This window comes from Meleagris gallopavo, chromosome 9 (assembly GCF_905368555.1).
Source record: "Meleagris gallopavo chromosome 9, MGAL_WU_HG_1.1, whole genome shotgun sequence".
NCBI classification, from domain to species: Eukaryota; Metazoa; Chordata; class Aves; order Galliformes; family Phasianidae; genus Meleagris; species Meleagris gallopavo.
The window spans coordinates 12,905,145-12,920,457 of record NC_139412.1 but is presented as its reverse complement, the minus strand read 5'-3'; the positions used below and the strand labels follow the sequence as shown (position 1 = coordinate 12,920,457).

The following is a 15,313-nucleotide window of genomic DNA, read 5'->3' as shown; positions in this document are numbered from 1 at the left end:
TGTGCTTCCTATCCACTCTGTTCTTTGTGAACTCATCTTTTTCAACCTGCTTTTGCTCTGCTCAGCATCCTGTGCTAATGAGTGCTACAATTTAATTATCGGACATGATGGAAAACATATCTGATTGTATTCAGGTGCTCAAGTCAGTGTATCCCAAACACTGGGTCAGGTTCGCAGCTAAGGATACAAAAGGGATGCAGGGCACGTGAAAGGGGCCAGGAAATTGCCTTAGTTCTGACTGGAACATGTTCACTGCGTGTGGAAAAAAAGGGAGAGACTGAGAGGAGGGAGAAGGGAATAAGGGCAAAATAGCTTCCTGGCTTGGATCCAGAGACTGCGCCAAGAATAAATAATAATACATGTCCAACGATCTAACACAAACACCCATAATTCCTATTAGCAAGGATGTGATCTGAGAGCTTTGTCAGTCAGTCCTACTGCCTGAAGTCTCTCATCATGGCCACTGCTGTGACCAGTGCTGTATAAAACCTGATGTACTCTAAAGACAAAAAAACAGGGAAAGGAGGATTGAGGTCTACCGGCTACACAGATACAGAAACGCAGCTCCTTCCCTTCACAGCTATCATCTGACAGAGATGCCTACAGCCATGCTTCACTCTGAGGACTCCTCCCTGAGAAGAGCCATATCTCAGCAGGAGCACAGGTTGAACAGGGGCATGCAACAACGCAGCAGTCTCTCTTTAAGATGATGGTAGAAGCAGCCAAAGCCAGAGGCAGGCAAGGCAGCAGGGAGGCAGAGCTCTGGGACAAGGATTGTCCCACAGCAGAAGGGACCAGTCCCAGTGCTCATCTCAGCCCTAGATGCCAACACATTTCTCACTTCCCCAGGAGCATTAACCTAACTTATCCTGAAAACACACTGAAGCGTAACAGCTCAGGCAGCTGAATGGGATAAAAAGCCTGCCCCAACTCATGGCTGCAGTCTTCACCTCCATACAGACAGCTCGTCTTCCTGTGCCACTTCCCTGTGATACTGTCCTCCTCCACACTGAGCCTGGGCGCACAAAGGGGGATCTGACTGGCAAGATGCTCTGCTGCAGTAATTTGTGCCTGCTGGGCATCTCCCTTGGCAGGGAAAGCAAATGAGAATAGCCTTTGCCTTGCTCCAATTTTGTTCTAGGGACTCAACTAGCAAAAAAGAAATGTACCGTTGATTTAAAGCCATGGATTTGATCTGGTACTTCTTAATCTGAACAGTAAGGTGGATCTTGATCCTTCCGCAGTTCATACTGATACCACAATATTAACCAGTATTTCAGGTTCAGAAACTTCTGGGAACCACTTGCTAGTTTGTAATTTTTCCCGAACTGGATGCTGTGGAGACTACCAATCAGCAAGAGATCCTCCCCCTCTCAGAGAGAATTGCAGAATCACTAAGGTTGGAAAAAGACTATTAAGATCATCTAGTCCAACCAAGAAGCAGTATTCCTGGTTACCCACTCTTGTGCAGGCTATCCAGATGTGGCAAATAGAGCCTTTGACACAAGCCTCCTCACCTCTGTGCCAGACTAGCAGCCCAAACAGCTGGAAAACTCTGCTTGGCTGCAATACTTGCATTAGGGCACTCATTTTCTACAGGTTCCTCTTGTTGCCAAGGTAAAAGACTGCTGTAAATTCAGTCCTGAGCTTCTGACAGATCAATCCTGCTGAGCTTGGTAGTCCCTGCTGATCAAGTCACTACAACCATCTCACCCATGGGACTGGCTTTTCTCTGCTCTCTCCCTTTATCCCTTCTCTTTCTCTAGACAGAAATGATTTACATGTTTGTTTACTCTGAGCTATTCATTCAAGTCATTCAGCAACCCTCATCCCACCATCATATTACAGCAGATTTTCAATTGGGATCTCTGCTGTTCTGAATACAGGAACAGTGGACTAAACTGTAGGCCAGTCTACCTCTGGGATTCAAGAACTCACCTTTGTTACAAACATTTAACAAGCCAACATCATCATAATCCCTTATGTTTCTTTATGAAAAAGGAGGAACCCCAGGCAAAGAAATTTCTCTATTTACACCAGCATAACAATTAGTAGAATTTGGCTCGTTTTGTACAAATTATACTACTGTGCTTGTAGGAACAATCTTTCTGTTTCAAACTAATTTTAGCCACTCTTGAGTAGCGATTATCAAGCTCTTCCATCTGTTGCAGGAAAAATTTATTTGCACATAGCTTTTGCAAATTTTCTCCTCTGAGGTATGTTTTCAAGAACTCCATCCCTCAAAAACCAGTGTAATCATATTACTAGAAGGACTCATAACTCAGCTGACAGTGCCTTGTCTATTAAACCCACAGCATGAGAAGATCTCAGAATCGACATTATAAGATTTTTAAGGCTGCCTGAAAATAAATTAGTTTGCAAAAAGCAAATTAATCAAAGAACGGTGTGACTCGCATTATCTCAAATGCAGAGATCCTACAAAAGCAGAAATTGGTTAAGAAAAATAGCAAGGCCTTAAAAAAAATACATTACAAGAACAATGAGATTTCAATATGCTCAAAAGAAAACAATGCAGCTCAAATTAGAAATTCTCTCAGACTCTCAGCAGTAAAAATATGAAATTATGTTAACACTCTATATGTTTGCAAGACAAAGCTGATCAGAGGTCATTCTCAAACTCAAGTCCTTTTCCATTTAGTTTCTTTTCACAGCCTAACAACAACACTCGGACCTTTTTCTTTAGTTTAAGTGCTAGAAATGCACTCTGCAGTAATCCCCGAGACACGGTTCTACCTTAGGAAGACTTGCTCTGAGCAGATAACACACTGATCTGTACTGCATCTCAGAATTAAAGTACAGTCAAACACAACAGCAAAGCCACACCACAGACCAGCGGGCTCACACTGGGCCGATGTGATGCCATGGTTGGGGTGAGCTGTCCCATGCCTTCAGTCAGCACTTGCTGGCTTAAGCAGTATGAGACAGAGGTGTTTCCTCAGCTGATAATTACCACTGGGCTACATGGAAAGAAACTGGGGGGTAAATATTCACAGCTTGAACATGGCGTGACATGGTGGCACCCAAAAGATAGATTTTTTTTCCTTGAAAAAAATGACATTAGATTTCTTTGCAGGGGATTAATACTCCAGAAAATAGCTCCTTCAGCCTGCTTTGGAGATGTCTGAAAATACATTTGGCCGCATATTTTCAATAAACTTCCTAAGGACATTGATGTGACTTCTGAAAAGCAGTTCAGAAACATATTCCAAAAAGCATTTCAGTAAGATATTACTGTAGTATTACTGTAGTCATCTGCATTCACACAGTACCTCCTGGCTGAAAAGCATTTTCAAGGGCTTCTGAGTAGCTTCACAGCCCTGAGACGTAGCAGCACAGGAGAAGCCACTATCTTACGCAGAAAGCAAGGAGCACCACAAGGATCGTGAGACCTGCCCACGGTCGGGCAGAATGCCCATAGCAAATGGAAACAACCCTCAGGTTTTGTCACCTGGAAGCCCGCACACGCCGCAGTGTCACCGCCTGACCATCCCTTCCCCACACCTTCCCGTCCGTTTTCCCTTTCTGTTCCATATTGCATAAGCCTCCTTGCAGGGAGATGCACTTCGCATAAAACTTGGGGTTCGCACCTCACCAACTGAAAGACCAAACGTTTTCACAAAATCAGAGAAAAGTTAAGAGGAAGGGATGAGCCGGACTGAAGTTCGCAGCCACCTCGCTCCTCCAATGCGGCAGCAAAATGCAAGGCTTCATACAGGACCGTTCAGCCACGCTACTCAGGGCATGAGGAATTTAATGGCAGAGCGGTGTATTACCATATTCATAACCGTGAGTAACAAATCTGTTGTCAAAGCCGCCAAAAACATCACGCAAGCAGAATGTTTTCACACCGAGGAGACCACAGGAGTCACAGTTCCATAGTAAACAAATGAACTCAGGAGGAGTCCTGAAATCAGCACCGACTTTTTCGGGCCGGGGAATTCGCTAACTACGAACGGCAGGTCGCCGGCAGATCGAGCGCCGAGGCACCGTCCTGCACCGCAGCAGAGGAGCTCCGCACCGCGGTTACCTTTCCCGAATCCGGGGCTCGCAGCTCGGCCGGATCACTCGCGGTTCGGGCAGAGGTCCGCTCCATCAAGGACCATTTCGGCTCCGCGAGGCGGCAGGCGGCTCTCCCGACAACCGCGGCGCGGCACCGGGCGGCCCGAACCCGGCACCCGCCGCGTCCCGCGGCTCCGGCAGAAGCAAAGCGGGGCCGCCGCCCCAGCAGGTGGCTTTCCGCGGGCGGAGCGCAGCGCCGACCGGCCGCGGCTGCGAAGTGGGCGCCCGCTCGCCGCTTGCCCCCCGCCCGCCCCGGGTGCCGCTCACCTCCGCACCGCTCCGTCAGGCTCTACATGCCGTGATGCCCGCGGGCCGGGGCCGCCGGGCCGCGCCGCTCATTTGTAATCCGCTCCGCGCCGAACGCCGCGGGGGCGGGAGCCCCCATGCCGCCCCGCCCGCGCTCCGCCGCTCGCGCAGCCCAGCCGGCGCGCCCCAGCCCAGCGGCTACACCGCTGCTCGAGGCGCGGAGCCGCGGGGCCGCCGGCCGGCAGGGCAGGGGGGGCGCGGCATCGCGCTCCTCGTCCCGGCGGCGGGGAGGAGGGGGACGCCGGGCAGAGCTCCCCGATGAGCCGGGTGGTCGCGGCGCCGCCTTTCACGGCCCCTGGGCGGCAGCCGGGCCGGAGCGGAGCTAGGCGAAGACGCACGCGGTGCCCTCGCACTCCCTCCCGGGCGCACGCCGCCCCTCGCGCCGATACGCCGCCCCTACACTCGCGCGCCCACGCCCGCCCCTCGCACGCGCGCCCGCCGCGCGCCCCTCACAGCCGGCTCCTCCGGCGCCCCTCGCGCCCTAGCCCGGCCCCGGGCAGCGAGATGGCGCGGAGCTGCGCCCCCGGCCCGGCCCGGCGACCGGCCGTGCCCCTCTGGAACCGCGCCTGACTCCCGCTGGCGACGCAGCGGTATGAAGGCCCGGCCTCATCCAGCCGCATATCTTCTCACGTCGTGGTGCACCGTCGAGTGACACGCAGCGTGAACGTTTCCGAGCTCTGGGTGCACGGCCCCTCGGTGCTAACCAGGCGTTTTGACACATGGGCGTCGAAACCTATTGGACAGTGGGTTGCTCACTGACTGGCACAGTCCAGTGAATTCCAGACAAGCTTTCCTCACGCCATCCTGGCAGCACACATGGGAGCGCGCTGACATCCTTCACTGCTCCCCATCATGAATCCTTTCTGGTTCCGTCACAGCAGAGCCCACCGATGACTTGTTTGTCCTCTGCAAGCACCACAATGAGTCCTTCTCATCTCTGTGCTTGAAAACAGGGCATGATGCTCAGCGAGTTTGTCAGTGGCCTTATGGGCACCCCACACCAACGTCCCTCCCCACTGTGTGATCACAGTTGTTGCCATGCTCCCCTAGGCTTTGCTGTGCTATTATTAAAAGATGAATAATGCACAGTAGCACTCAACTCGCTGCACTTTTTCCTAAGAAGGCACTTTGCCAGCATCAGCCCTTGTGGCAGAGGCGCCCACCTGTGAGGTGAGGTAAGGCTGGTGCTGAGGAGGCCCAGCAGTGCCCAGCCACCATTCCAGCAGCACACAGACCAGATCAGCAAGGGCATCAGCAGAATGCTGCTTTCCCAGCAAAGCAGTATCAGCACCGATTCAATATTTCATCACGGCACTTGTTTAAGAGCCCTTCATGTCCTCTGAGGTACCAAGTAGCGCGAGTAAATGATTCAGAGCAAATCATTTATTCAAAACTTCAACCTACATTTTCTGTCAGTCCAAGAACACAAAATAATTTTCTTCCTGCTTGGGTTCAGTCAACCCATGTTTCAGAACTTGCTTTTAAATCCCAGGCAAAAGCCTCAGGTCGTTGCATGGTGACAGTCAGGGATTCTCAAGCAGTACCTTCCGATTTGTTGAATTAATTTCCTTTTGTCCTTAGGATTATTTTTTAATACATAGCAGTATATTATATTTTTAGGATATTTTGCATCTCAGAGCAGCCCCAGGTTCTGCCCAGCCAAGAGGAGCAGTGCCTGGAGGAAGGTGTGTGCATGATGTGAAGGCTGCAATGCTGCTGGGTATGAGCAGAAGCTGCTGGAGCTGTGTGCTGCACACACAGGCAGCCCAAAGCACTGGCAAGCAGGGAAAGGTTGAGCCAGGGTGGTGGCAGAGGGCAGCTTCACTCAAAATAGTGGTGCAAACAGCTCCAAAAATCCCAGAGTCCAGCTGCTTAGGAGCCTTGTTAGCTTCTTCATGCCTGTCAGGTAGTCTGTTCATTGGCAGAGCATTTTCCAGCAGCATTTGGGTAGCGTATTGTGAGTAAATGTGTGTGATTAAAAAGCAGTGTGATTTTTGTGAAGCGACACTAACTTGATTTACACCCAATTTTTTTGTCTTTTGCCTGGTGCTAGTAATCTCTAGACCAAAAACCAAGGAAAGTGAGCAAGACTGTTTATTTTCCATTTCTCTGCCATAAAGTGAAACAGGACAGTGGCTGAGCCCTCAAAACAGAGAAGGGAACAATTATTCTTAGAAATAGTGCCTCTGGAAAATGCCTTTTATCTCACTGGAAAAGAAAGACTATTCCTTCATCATGCAGAAAGGGAGATTTTACATATTTTAATGAGAACAGCTGAAAGGTTGGGAGAAAGAGAATCCACTTTGCTGTCAAGATCTTTAGTGAGGAAAAGTTCCCAAAGTTCAGGAACCTGGAGGGAGCTTTAAATCTCCATGGCTAAAAATAATTTGTCCCTTAAGAAAATGCCATGGATTTTTTTCTTTATTTATTTCTTTTCCTTTTTTTTATATCTCTGCCTGAGATAACTTCAGGTCATCAGAACACGGAAGTTAAACTGGGAAAGTGGAAATCTTTTTAACTTTCTGCACTTCAAAATCTTTTCACTGTTAACTGGGCACTGGGTAATCCCTACGGGGCTGCCATTTCACTCATGTTTGGAGGAAGTGGTGCAGCTTGATGAAATACAGCTTGACAAGATATTTGGGGCTACAGCTGGTGATACAGATCTGAGCTGCCTTCTCTTCATTAGTTTTACTTTATCTCTCTATTATCATTCTTTTTATTATTACTATTACTTGTTTGGGTTTCATCCTTTTCACTCCAGCAAATTTCATCCTTTTCACTCCAGCAAATGCGTACTGAGCAGGAACCCCAGGGCACATGCTTTGCTGGTGTATGATCAGGACAGCTTGGTTCATTTGATCTGCAGAGCAAGGAGTCATATCAGGGGAAGATCAGGCCCCAGGATGTACACCTGCTGCTCCCACCAAACTGCATGGAAATGCAAGTTCACATCCTGTTGTTGCGATATTGCTTTTATCCTGCAGTGGCCAAGTGCCCAAGAGCCATTTTTCCATATACTTGTAAAATTCACGGTCCCTTTTTTCCCTAATACATTTTTATATACTTTGTGTGTTTTAAATGTAACAATATTTTGCATTTGGATTTTCTGTTTGCACACAGGCGTGCTATGCTCTGTTTAGCTGCTCCCACCAGAACAGTTGTTTGCTGGCAGTGCTAACACTAAGCTGTACAGCTGGCAAAATGACCAAAATTACCCCTTAGAAAGCCATCGTTTCTATTTTAACTTTTTCTCCAATCCTTCAGCACAAGCCATGCTGGCTTTGATCCTGTTACACTCATCTCTGTGCATCACTGCACGAGCGCTGCTTGCTGCAGGAGCCAACAGGAGACAGATGACCGTGAGCCACAGACACACCACTACTCACAGATTGCTGCTCTTTAGTTTTGTTTGCTACTTGTGTGCGTGTGCTTGTCACTCACTGCAGTCACAGGGTGCAGGGTGTTTTCTGAGCTCTGCTCCCTGCTTGCCATGCACACGGAAATCTGTGGACACACCAGAACTTCTCTGATTTTAGCCATTAGGATGAATGCCTGTGAAATTCAGCATTTATGCTCTCTTGCTGTGATCTGGATAACTGTGTTTGAATCTGCTTTTTTCCTTTAGTATTTAATTCTTAATTCTTTAAAAATAAAGTTTTAAAAATAAATTAAACTAGTCATAGTTTACTTTGGATTAAGAGACTGAAACTATTTTATATTCCCTCACTGCACTGCATTATTATGGTTACGTTTTGTCCTTGGCTTACAAGCTTCCTTTCTCCAGCTACTCTAAACAACACTGCATTTCAAGAAAGCCACCAAATCTCGAGATAGAATTGGAAAACAATTGGCAAAGTCATTTTTTTCATCCTATGCCAGCTGGGCAAAAGACAGCACTGACAAATGCCTGATTGAAAAGAAGGTTTCCCTGGTGGCTTGATCTGCAGCGCCCGTCCCCAGTGTCATGCTCCCCATTTACAGCTGCAGGGCAAACTTTGTGCCCAGTGCTTTAGAAACAGAAGGGCCATTTGCAAAATCTACGCCTGGCTCCAGTTCAGTCGCTCAGCAGGTCACAGCAGAGAGATTTTGATGGGGGATCAGCTACGGGTGGTGGCTGCCAGCTGATGTGGATTTAAGGGTTCAGCCAGCTCGCATCTTCCCAGGCAATATCTCAAAACGCTGCTGAACCACATAGCTGGATACTGTGCCTGTTCCTATATACATCAGGCTCCAGGGAGCCTACCAGCAAATTAATGCAGCTTATCGTCATCCGTGTTTAATTAAGAATTGCATACTGGGGACGTCAAATCCAGTGTCCTATCCTTGTGAGGGCTCTGTTCAAGCTGAGTTAGAGAAAAAGGCATTGTGGATGCAAGTGGAATAAGCAGCCTGGAGAGGAGGCATCCTCCAGTCCATGCTGGCAATCAGTTTCTATGCTGAAGCATGAGGGATTATACCCCTCAGAAAAATACAGACTGCTTCTGTCTGACGTAGTGGAGGAAACTCTCACCTAACAGAGAGATCTTGCCACGTGCCATCTTCAGTGCTACCTATCTGCTACACATCACAGACTAATTGTGGACAGTTGCTTTCTTTGCCTGCCTTTGTCTGCCTTAAAGGCGGTGTCTTGCAGTTTTGATCAGTGTGTTCTTTGGTTTTGAGTTCTGTTAAATCACAGAATCAGGAAAACACATGAATACAGAATATGCAGTATATGGCTCCTGAACCTCTAGCCCTCTTCCTGAGTCTTGGCCTGTGTGCTTCCTTCCCATACTGAATCATCCTCATCTTTCCCTTTTTTCCCCCGGAATGAACTTGCATTTTAATTCAGAACACTTTCTTTCTAGCTCTTCAAACCTTCAGCCCCTTGAGCTGAAGCAGAATAGTGATGGCCCAGGGCCCACCAGCAAGTCTGATGCTGCACCCTTGGGCTTGGTCAACCACAGCCACACTGATGTCATTTACATGCAGATTTAGCCTAAACAAAATATTGATTTCAGTGGAGTTTCTCAAGATGAACATTTGTGTAACAGAATTGCTTCTGCTACAAATACTCAATTTCTCTTCTCTGTGTAATGGAAATAGGGTTCTTCAGATGGGAGCAATTTTGCACTGCTGCTAAAACTGACTGCCCTGGGGACAGTATAAGAGAGCAGAAAGTATACAGTAGAACTGAATTTACTAAATAAGAAAGATCCCGATTTTGCATAGTTCAGTCTAAGATTATTACTTGGTCACAGAAATCTCGCATTTTTCTATTGCAAACTTTTACAAAAGGGATCTGTTCTGTCATCTTTTCATCCTCTGTATGGTTATTTATGAGTTTAGAGATGGAGCCACATTGGAAAGATAATAAGTTGATTATCTCTTGTGATAATTCTATCACAAAATTGCCAGTGTCATGGGATTTAGAAGGACACCAAGGACAAAAGGAACAGCTTGTTTCATGTATCAGCTTCTAGCTGCAATTTCAAGCTATGACATCAAAACAGATCCTTTAGAAGGAGCCTTTAAAATAAATTCCTTTGCTTGTGCAAAGCCTACCCTGCCTTCCCTTAGTATTTCTACCCATTATCTTTTAATACTTTCTTTTCTTTTTATGACCCCATTTTTATTTACAGTACAGCCTTTAATTTAGTAGTGCTGACATAGTTACATTATCAGTAATAGCTTAATTACCATATATTCATGACTACAGTAGTTAGGGATAGTAGCTATGAACATGACAGATTCATTTGCATTATTGTCATTAGCATGCTGCACAAATGAGTTTTTGTTTGTGAAGGAAGTGTTTAATGGGGCTATATTGCTTCCACAAGAACTCAAGACTGGAGGAGAACTGCAGGCTGCTGCCGATGCTGTACTAGTCTGAAACTTCTTCAAACTGCACTGTGATCAGGCTGACAGATGGTATGCAATGCCTTTTTCCAACTCAGCAGAAATGGGAAAAATATAATAAAGAGACTACAGAGATTAGAGCCTTTATCAATGGGACTTGAAATCTAGCGCACCATATGCTTAGTATAAAAAAAAACATTTATCAGAAAGAATTAAAGCAGAGCATAGACAGAATTTATCTGCTATTCTTTGCAGAATTTGTGGTTAGGTTTTAATCTGTAATTTTGAGCATAAGCTTAATTGCAGTGAGTTTTAACTGGGTGCTCTGACATCTCACCAAAGTAGGGAGGCCTTCCTCACTGCTCTGGGAAGAAACCTCGCTCTGCATAACGGCAGTTTTGCCAGTGGGAAATGTGTAGGCAGCAGCTACTGTCCCCACTCCTTCCCCCATGCTGCTGGCAGGTGGCAGACCTGACCCGGGGAGTCTCAGAAGCAGCTCTCTGACCGTCAGCAGGAGTCCAGGGGTGCACCTTCCAGGACTCTTAAATCAACACTGGTGTTTCTGCAAGGATCGTCATTGCTGCTTTCTATTTAACGTTTGTTGGTGGCAAATGATGAGGTGTTAAAAAAGCCTGGGGGTAGCTTACATATTCACTCAGTACTTGAGATCTAGTTTTATGAATTCTGCTGCCAAATATATTCCCTAAACATATTCATTTCAGGTAGTATGCAGAGATATCCATCATGCTTCATAAAATGCTAATCACTAATTCAAATGTATATATAATGCTGTACCACTGTCTGCTGCACGTCTTTCATCTCTGTGCATTGTGTTTGCTTCAGAAAGACAAAACTGCAGACCTTGATTCGCTAGGCTAGGTGCGTGTCTGATCCTCAGCATACAGGAGGTCTCTTGTAGCTATCTCACTTGCAGACAACCAGATATTTATGGAAGTGTGTTCCCTAATCTAGATGAGAATTAAGGTCTGCGATAACAGTGAAGCCAAAATGTTTGCTGTGATTCCCCTGTAAAGATGAGCCTTCTATTTACTTAGCCATGAGATGAGTGGTTCAGATGATTAATGACATAGAAAGCAGTGTAACCCAACTGTTCCCACGGGGGCTAGAGGGAGATTTGCCAGCTCTACTTCTGCATTTGCAATATAGAAAGCTACTGATTTTAACATCATAGAAGCAGAGATCACCAAGTTTGGAAAAGACTTCCAAGGTCATCTGATTCAATTGTCCACCTACCACCAGTATCTCCCCACTAAACCCTTTATCTTAGTACAACATCTAAGTGTTTCTTGAATAACTTCAGGCCTGGTAACTCAACCACTTCCCCAGGCAGCCTGTTCCAGTGCATTACCACCTAATATCCAACATCAACCTCCTCTGGTGCTTGAGACCATTTCCTCTAGCCCTATCACTAGTTATGTGAGAAAACTGACCAACCCCCACCCCACCAAAAACCGCTTTTAGGGAGTTGCAGAGAGCTATAAGAGCTGAACTTCCTCTTCCCAGACTGAACAATCCCAGCTCCCTCAGCCACTCCCCGTAAGACTTGTGTCCCAGTCCCCTCACAGCTTCATTGCCCTTCTCTGAACACACTCCAGGGCCTCACTGTCTGCCTTGTAGAAAGGGGCCCAGAACTGAGCAGAGTTCTCAAGGTGCAGCCTCACCAGAGTGGAGTACAGGGGGATGATCACCTCATTGCTCCTGCTAGCAACACTATTTCTTATACAAGTCTGCTTCCTCTTTCCCTACTTGTTAACCAGCTCCTTGGGAGCCTGAACAAGAGCTCCTTTCAACCACGCTTACCTGAGAAAACAGCAATTTGTTTGAAATAGGTAGAAAGGTAATTCAACTTGTTTCTATTCTCTCCTGACACTCTAGAATGAGATAAGAGAAAAGGAGAGATGTGTTCAGTTTTCTTTTTCATCCAGATGAGACTGCTGAGGCAGCAAGGCTATTAAAAATAAAATTGCACCTGGCTGAGCCTTAGGAAAGCTTCATCACAGAGAATAAATATAAAAATACCTACAGTATGGCTTACTTGGAAAAACATTCTGAGGCAAGGTAAAGACTGGGCTCATCCTGTGTTAGGAAACTCTGAAATGCTGTGGCCAGGCTTCCTCAGAGGTTTCCAGCTCTCCAAGTCACTATTTACAAGAGAGCCACACAGTCACATCTTCTGTCTTCAGCATAATACTGAAGGTATGAGGGCCTTATCTGGGCAATTTAACTCCTTGTGCTCTCTGCCTCTAATGAGTGGCACCAATGCCTAGGGACCAGAGATCCACGGCTGTTTTTTTGCCATTTTAGGCACACACCAGTCACGTTCAGTACAGCTGGCTGCCTGTTGTGAAGCCTTCAGTCAGAAGGGGGCAGTGACCACTCTGGGTCGCACTGAAGATCTGGCTAGCTGGCAGGAGAGTTTCCAAAAGGGCCATCCAAATGTTAACACTTCCTAGGGAATGCTCCCAAACTTCCTGAGCTTGCAGCCCTAAGGCTTCCCAGTCCACAGATGCTGGCTTTCTACTTGAGCTACCTCAATCATCTTTTCTTTCTCTAAGCTTTTCTGCTTTCTTTTGAACTTTGTAATCTCCTGGCACCCACAGCACCCTCCAGCAAGGAACTCCACTGCTAATTTACATATTCTCTGGAAAAAAAAGAGAACACAAACCAAAACCAATTCCTTTTTGAACTGACCATCTACTTACTGTCCATTCCTATTGGTTGACTGCTCCATAGGAAATCCTATAGCCCTGGCTATTCATGGACTCAGGATGTGCCTGCAGGACACAGCTGGCAGGGTTACAGAAGTGTTTGGAATAAGACTTGGTCTCTGTGTTCCCAAGCAGCAAAAACAAGTATATTACTCAGCAGTATATTCATGCTATAAATACACTTTTTTTCACATTAATTTATCCTTATTTACCACAGCAGATAACAGAACTCTGGGCTTAGATTCATGCAGCAATAAAAAAAAGAAAGAAATTTCTACCAGATTATAAAGATCTGTCATGTTGTCACTATGTTTACTTTCTCTATTTCTTTCCTTTCTGTGCATTGCTTTATGCTCTGCAGGGCCCTTGGGGAAGGAAAAGTAGGTATTGTTTTGAAAAATATAAGTTTTTTTTTATTAAAGGATACAAAATTAATTTGTTCCACAGAGCCTAGAAGCATATTATTTGACAACTGTACTGTACTGTGCAAACAGAGCACACATGGCCAAATTTATCATGTTGCTTACCAGACCCTGATCTTTTGCTCCTTGGACTGTGGAGTCTCTTTTGCAATTAGAGAACACGGATTTGGCAGCACACATCTAACCGCAAGTTGCTGTTTTTTCACTTGCTTACACAAGGATAAAGCAAGGATGTAGCTACAGCTCTGAGTGAACAGAAAGAGCGGGAGTGCAACTCTGATCACGCTGGTACAAGACACCACACAGAGCTGGTGGCTGAACCACCAGTACCAGTAAACTCACATCTGAGCTTAATAGCAAGCATTGCCATCCATGCAGCAAAGCAGAAGAGCATTTGCTCCTTGGGGTATTTGTACTCCAGAAAATGGGGTGCAGAAATGCATGCAGTTGTGCTGTCTTGAGAAAGTGTCTGCATGGCATGGTCCCTTTGGACACAGCTCCATTGGTCCTAGGTGGGCCATGTGCATGATGCACAGCAGTTACGCTGCCTGCTATTTCTCATTTCTGCTCTGTGTTTTTGAGTGTGACAAGGAAAAGCCCAAAATTACTCATATAGGCAGAAATGTCACTATGGAAACGAGGAGAGAGTTTAGTATAGTTTGGCCACTATAGATACAGAAGGTCCAATAGCTCAGGAGATGGTGTGACCCACGTCTGCAGCAGAGCTCCCCAAGGAGCAGATCCACTGAGCATACCACAGGGCATAGAGGTCGGCCAAAACAAAGAGCCTTCAGAAACCTCAAGTGTCCGTGTTACAAAAATCAAATCCCTGGGGCAAAAATCTAAAATACATGTGCAGATCGCTCCAAAAGTAATGCCTCTTATTTATTTCAATGGAAACTACAACAGCTACAAAGAGTATGATAACACTATTTGATAGAGCAAATTCTCAGCTACGAAATACTACTTTTCAACACAGTCCTACCATTAGCTATGTATTTTTGTGAACAAGAACCTGTATGCCAAACTTGTAAAAATCTGCTCCAGCAGAGGTGATCCACTGTTTCACAGCTGCTATGACAGCACCTTCAGCCTCACATTGGTTCAATAGGTCCTGACAAACTTGCATGCAATGTTCATTCTATTCCTGTGTGAGCATTGTGGAACTCACCCAGATGAGATGAGATTTGTGTAAGCTGGTTCTTTGCAAAGCAAAGGCCCCATGTTATGTCTGTCACAGCCTTTTTAAAGGATCAGATGTATAATTAGAAATTGCATTATGTTCATACGCACACAGTAGCTGATCTGTTTTCTGCAGTCCCAGGTGGTCTGTGGTCCTAGTCTTCAGATGGAGAGCACACAGACCTGCCACAGATCAGACAGTGATGCATCAGCTGGACTCACAGCCCCAGCAATCAATTCTCATGTGTGCAGAACAACTACCTCCACCAACCAAGTGAAAGTAATGTTATAAAAAACAGCTGTGCAGGGAGCAGTTGAAATCCTGCTATTGGTGAGCCTCAGGGAGAGCCTACCTCCCCATCTCCCTTCTCACCAAGACTAGTTCCCTCCGTTTGCCTCAATCTATGCAGAGAGCTTTCATAAAGATGCTGCTATATCTATTTTCTCTGCAGATATACTCTCTGTGGGGTCTGACTCTGCAGTCACTTGACTGAAAGATGAGCGTGAGGAATAACACAGCAATGAGACTCTTCCTGCAGCATAGCACCAGCCTTCCCTAGCAGCCCAGACTCATACTTACGTGGGTACAAAACCAATTTAAGTTGAAGACACAATTGGAGGCATCCAGGTCTTCAAATATCTCCCAGACACCTCTGTGCCAGGGAGAAACTCAGCACTGTGCCCAAGTGGGGAACAGTGTGCCGATGCTCCCAAAACACTTGTTGGGAATAGGCCCTCCAGGATCTTTTGGGG

General features: G+C 46.3%; 1 long non-coding RNA gene across 1 annotated transcript in view; it reads right to left on the bottom strand.

The window, feature by feature from the left end:
* Nucleotides 1-5,754: 5,754 nt before the first annotated feature.
* The window catches only part of LOC104912201 (uncharacterized), a 28,560-nt gene continuing 19,001 nt past the window's right edge, over nt 5,755-15,313 (bottom strand). Inside the window, exon 5 of the long non-coding RNA XR_004160667.2 lies at nt 5,755-14,743. This is a non-coding gene — a long non-coding RNA (uncharacterized LOC104912201). The remainder of the gene's footprint in view (nt 14,744-15,313) is intronic.